This window comes from Ursus arctos, unplaced genomic scaffold (genome assembly GCF_023065955.2).
Source record: "Ursus arctos isolate Adak ecotype North America unplaced genomic scaffold, UrsArc2.0 scaffold_18, whole genome shotgun sequence".
Lineage (NCBI taxonomy): Eukaryota > Metazoa > Chordata > Mammalia > Carnivora > Ursidae > Ursus > Ursus arctos.
Window position 1 is genome coordinate 5,775,675 of NW_026622852.1, and position 6,029 is coordinate 5,781,703.

The 6,029-nt window shown below is 34.5% G+C and overlaps 1 non-coding gene across 1 annotated transcript; it reads left to right on the forward strand.

Annotated features, from left to right (window-relative positions):
- The first annotated feature begins 5,617 nt into the window (after nucleotides 1-5,617).
- LOC113260674 (U6 spliceosomal RNA) lies at nucleotides 5,618-5,720 on the forward strand. Its single transcript, XR_003318054.1, has one exon. It is a non-coding gene; the product is annotated as a U6 spliceosomal RNA (small nuclear RNA).
- The last annotated feature ends 309 nt before the right edge of the window (nucleotides 5,721-6,029 follow it).

Consider the following 6,029-nt stretch of genomic DNA (forward strand, 5'->3'; position numbering starts at 1 on the left):
CTGATAAACTATAGGGAATAATTCAATGAAATATATCACACTGGTATTTAAAACAACAAAAAAATAAGTTGCCACTATTATTGTTCCTGTTTTTATTATATTCTAATAAGGTAGTTTCATATGCTTGTGGTCTTAAAGAACATTTCTCATTTAGTATTTTTATTTCCAGAAAATCGTCACATTAAAAAAGCAAAACAAAACAAAAAACAAAATAAGCAAGTCATAAATAAACAAAACTGTTGATTAGAATCATTGCTATCTCTTTTCACTTTGATTTAATTCATGTTTAGGTAAAGGGGTTTTGAATACAGAGGAAATATTAGGACATTGCTTGCACTTCCATTCAAAAAATGTGTCTCTGTTAATTTTAACAAACCATGGGGGCTTCTCAAGGAAAAAGAAAAGTACAGCACTGTGTTACTGACCCATGCCCTTTGCCCCTTACATCTGACCACTTCTACAAGTTGTTAGCGGTTGTTAACTATCACTTTCATTCATACTTTTCCGTACTAAATATTATTTCTAGATAATGCCTCTAATCAATTGCAATCAATTTGAATTTGTATATCAATATCCCAGACCCTCTTTCATGACGTTGTTGAAATGACATGGTATGTAGTATGTTTCTTTTAAAATACCTTAACCCAGATTTTCAGTTCTTCTCTTCTGCAAACCCCCAAAGGCTATATTCAACTTTTAAACTAATCCAACACTTTCAAGATGTGAAAAACACCTTGAAACTGAAACTGACAAAGTGAATCACATTCCTCTCCCAATTAAGATCTACAGAGGCAGAGATGCTCACACGTGTGATATATATACACAAACACAGCTGGGCTGAAACCTGCTTTACCTACATGCTAACACGACTTTTAAAATTTCTCTGAGTCCCAAAGGTGCATGGCCTGGTGTTCTGTGAATATAGAAAAGGATTTCTGTTACATTCTCTTGTTAAAGAATTTAAATTTACAGTACCGATATTTATTTAATTACCAATTTGTTTCAGAAATGAAGAGGATACTCTTTGAAAAAGAGAAGAATAACTTAATATAACCCAAAGTTCACGTGCATAGAGAGCAACCTACTTTATGCCAAGACATCTATTATTTGCAGTACCATTCATTCTCACAACCACTATATGAAGCAAATATAATTGACCTCACTTCTACAGATGAGTGGCCTGTATTTTAAAGGGGTTAAGTGCCTTGCTCTAAATCACACAATGTGTAAGTAATGGAGGTGGAATTTGATCCCTCTTCTGCTAAGATTCTCTATTCTAGTATTTAATTATGATGTACTGCCCATTTTAGTTTAAGAGAATCAAAAAGTTAGCATTTTTTCTGTACTTAACAAGTTAAAACTGAAAATAGAAGTACTTACATTAAATCATGGTACTGCAAAGAAGAGTAGCGTAAGAAAGATTTAAAATCACTTTTGTACTGTAATTATAAATGTGAAATAGCAATAAAAATACTAAATGAGAAATTCTGTTATACTTAATTCCTATAAATGGCTCTATAACTTCTCATGTCTGTTCCCTGCATTTAGATGAAGCTTGAAACTATCACTTAATTCTATATTCTATACATGAAACTAGAATTATAATAGGATATTTAAAAATATCTGCAAAGATTAAGAGAAAGACACTTTACTTAAAGAAAAAAAAGTTCTAGGTAAACCAAAAAAAAAAAAAAAAAACCCATGAGAGATAATCTGGGACAGTAAAGGATGGCTGTCAGAGACTAATTATGATTGAATTCAAATTCAAAGCAAAAATGAACTAAGAGGTAAATATTATAAATCCTTGTATACTGGCATGCTTTTTAGTCCTAGTTGAAGATTATGTGTAAGAATAAAGAATATCAGTGGATAATAAGCAAATGAAAAAAAAAAAAACCTCAAAGCTGATCATTTGGTTTAAATCACGATTTCTGTGAAACAAATTAATGATATTCCCTGGGTTTTAGAGAGAGTACCCTTATTATTTTCAACATGTTCTTATTGTTTGTACTTCAGTGATTCTATTAACCCACAAAATTTTCATTTCATGACAGTTACTATATAGGAATAAGGTGAGTGATTTAGATATTTTAAAATATGGATTTTAGATTCTGTGTAAGTGGCTTGAGATTAGTACTCTTTCCTTGCCTAGAAACTGGCAAACCATTAAAGAAATCAAGAATTCATGCATTTTAGCAATTTTCCTTTTATACTTATTGGATATTTCTGGAGTCTTTTTTCTTGCTCTTTTCCTCTTTCTTACAGAATGCTTTTCTTGCCAACTACTGTTAGAGTAGCCTATTAATGTTACCGTGGCTATGCTATTTGTACAAAATATTAAATTTGATGTATTTTTTGTAGAGTAGTTATGGAATTGGTGTATTTAAAAACTATGATTAAAGGCACGTTCTAGATTATTCAAAAATATATATCCTTTCAGTAGAGAAAAAAATAAGAGTTCCCAGACTGACTAGTGTATTGATTTTTGTGTATTCAATTAAAAATAAAAATCATGTGTGACCTAAGCTGCAAAAACGCGGCCCACTTTGGTTCAGATTTCTTTCCTGAATGACTCATGTCCTATGGATTTGGAAGGGAATGACTACGCGGGGAGAAAAAGTATTGGAGATGTGCCAATAGACTATTCTCTGTGGAGTCTTAGGGAAAAATGATGACAGCAGCAGCCTGGTGGAGGACATTCTTATTTGTCTTAAACTTTACTGGATAGGGTGGTGGTTAAGAGCTCTGGTGTCAGACTTCTGGCTGTGAATACTGACTGTAACATTCAGCAGCTATGTGACCTCAGAAAAGTTAATTACCTTCTCTGGGATTCAGTTCTTTCATTGGAAAAATTAAGATAATAATGATAACCTACATCATAAATTTGTTGTGAGAGTTTAATTATTTGATAGAGGGGTTAGCATAGTCCCTTGCACATGTTAAGTGTGTGAGAGATATGTGATAGTATTCTAGAAGTTATTTTGATGTATTTCAAAAGAGTAAAGCATAGCCTACTTTTAATGGTAACATGAAAAACCATTTGCCATTGGAGTCTTATTTCCAGCATAGAGAAATACTGCCTCCTCCACTAACATTTAAAAGTGAGCACAGACCTTTTTCTCTATTGTTTACTACTGAATCCTCAGTGCTTAGATTAGTGCCTGGGCCATTCATAGTGTGTTGTCAGTAACTGCTTGTTGAAAGAATGAATCACTGGTCAACTTTCAGTTTCTCCAAGCCAACAAAACCCTCCATAATACTTTACAATGGACAAAAATGTTTCTTTTCAACATCCGTCATGGATATACTCTAACCTATACTAGCGGTCAATCCAATCTTTCCTTTTTCTTTAGTCTGCTTCCTCCAGCTTCCAGCTCTCTAATAGATGCCTTGGGTTTTAGGAAAATGCTACAAATCCCTTTAATATCCTACTTGAGGTTTTCCAGTATGGGCAATCCATTATAATTACAGGAAAATAATCTCTCTCTACCAAACTCTTATCAAAATTCTCATTCCTGAGGAATATGAAAATAATAATAATGGTTGATGTTTATTGAGTGCTTACTCTTACTGTGTATAAGGCACTGGGGTAACATTTGTGCAATCTTGTTTAATCTTCACAATTTTCAATTATACAGATTCTAGAAACCTTCACAGATGAGAAAATTGAGATTTGGGGAGGTTAATTATTTATTATCAAGCCAAAAATTATAAAGGGCAAAACAGATTTTGCACCAGTCTAATATCAACATTAAGAACCAAATAAACTCTCTTCTGCCTATCCAGTCAGTGTTCAGTATTAAAGCCATCAGGAAATCTAATGATTTCACACACTAAAGCATTAAGGACTGACAGTACATTAACTATCAGTTGAAAGGTTACCCTGGATGGATATTTTTTCACTTTGAAAAATGATACTTTGAACAAAAATATATTGAAATGAATGAAAGAAATTCTAATGGTGAATTTCAGACCCTGTGACAGGTAAATGGAATAGATAATTTGGGACTGGAGACTTTTCCAGACTTAATAACCTTAATATAACTTTGTTCCAAGTTTCATTGTCAAATTCACCTATATGCTTGCCCTTTTAATCCCTATGAAATATTCTCTTCTTTAATTCAATTGCTCAATTCATAAACTTTTTTTTTGAATGTCTACTATGTGCCAGATACTGTTTTAGAATTGGAAGCAAATGATAACAGAAAATTCACAACTTGTTGAAAGACAAAAGCATTTAAACACACAATTACACTACAGTAAGGTAAACATCATAAGAAAGGCAGTTACTACAAAATTAGAATGAAATGTACACATAACCATTTGGGTTAAGACATCACAAAAAACTTTGCTGGAAGTTATATTTAAATGGGAGTTAGGTGATGGGAGAGGACGTATGGAATGGTAAAAAGAGGGGTGCCTGGGTGGCCCATTCAGTTAAGTGTCTGACTGGCTCAGGTCATGACCTCAGGATCTGGGGATGGAGCCCCCCATCGGGCTCCTTGCTCAGGGGGAGTCTGCATCTCCCTCTCCCTCTGTTCCTCTCTCCACTCATGTTCTCTCTCTGTCTCTCTGTATGTCTCTCTCTCAAATAAATAAATAAAATCTTAAAAAATGGTAAGATGAAATTTACCAACTGGAATAATTTGTGCAGAGAATTCTAGACAGAGCAAAAACAACACATGCAAAGGCATGGAGGCTTGAAAAAATAAAACTTGTTGGGGGAATTAAGATTAATTGGCTATGAACAAACACATTCTGATAGCTTCAATAATAACACTCACTATTGGTGTTCCTCTTCTGGGTTTGTATCTTAAACATTGGGGCTGTGGGGTTCCTGGGTGGCTCAGTTGGTTGAGCGACTGACTCTTGATTTCAGCTCAGGTCATGATCTCAGTGCCCTGGGATTGAGCCCAAGTCGGACTCTGTGCTCAATGGGGAGTCTGCTTGAGGGTGCTCTGTCTCTCCCCTTGCCCCTCCCCTTGTTTCTACTCTCTCTCTCTCCAAAATAAGTAAATAAATCTTAAAAACAAAAAACAAAAATGTTGGGGCTGCCCATCAGACTCCTACCTCTCAATTAGGTTTTATTGAGTTACCTCATTTATTTCAGAGTTTTAATTAGCAGCTACCAGTATGTTGATGGTGGCTTTTTAGAAGCTTCCAGCCTACTGTTATTTAGATTGAGCAAGCCTAATTTAAAGGAGATAATTGGAAGACAGAATAAAAGCAGGAAATGTGCAAAGATAAAAATTGAGAGGCAGGAGAAATTTAAAAGTAACTACTCTCAGTAAGAATTTATGTTTAGCTTAGTATTGTTACAGAAGGTTACATAATCTATCCACCTATATCTACATATATATGTAGATATGTGTATATATAGGGGTTAGTATACAAACATATATTTCTTTGCTCTGTCAGATGAGAAAGCCTAAAAGAAATAACACCCCAGCAAAAATGAACACACCCTAAGGCCCAAATCTTGGTTTTGAATAATATTCCTTGAAGCATGGTTGATTCTAGGACTAGGGAAGGAAATACTTAAGATGAGACTAGAGACTCCTGCTGTGTCAAAAAGTAAGGAAGTGGTGAAAGAAAACAAAAGCAAAAACACATTAATGCTAGCTTTGGAAGCATAAACTCAAGTTAGAATGATACAAAGAAAATTAGCATGGCCCCTGCAAAAGGATGACATGCAAATTCATGTAGTGTTCCATATTTTTTTTTACGTTCCTTTCTTTTTTTTTTTTATTTTAATGGTTTTTTATTATATTATGTTAGTCACCATACAGTATATCCCTGGTTTCTGATGTAAAGTTTGATGATTCATTAGTTGCATATAACACCCAGTGCACCATGCAATACGTGCCCTCCTTGCTACCCATCACCAGTCTATCCCATTCCCCCACCCCCCTCCCCTCTGAGGCCCTCAGTTTGTTTCTCAGAGCCCGTAGTCTCTCATGCTTCATTTCCCCTTCTGATTACCCCCCCTTTCTTTATCCCACCGATCTTCCTAGTTCTTATGTTCCATA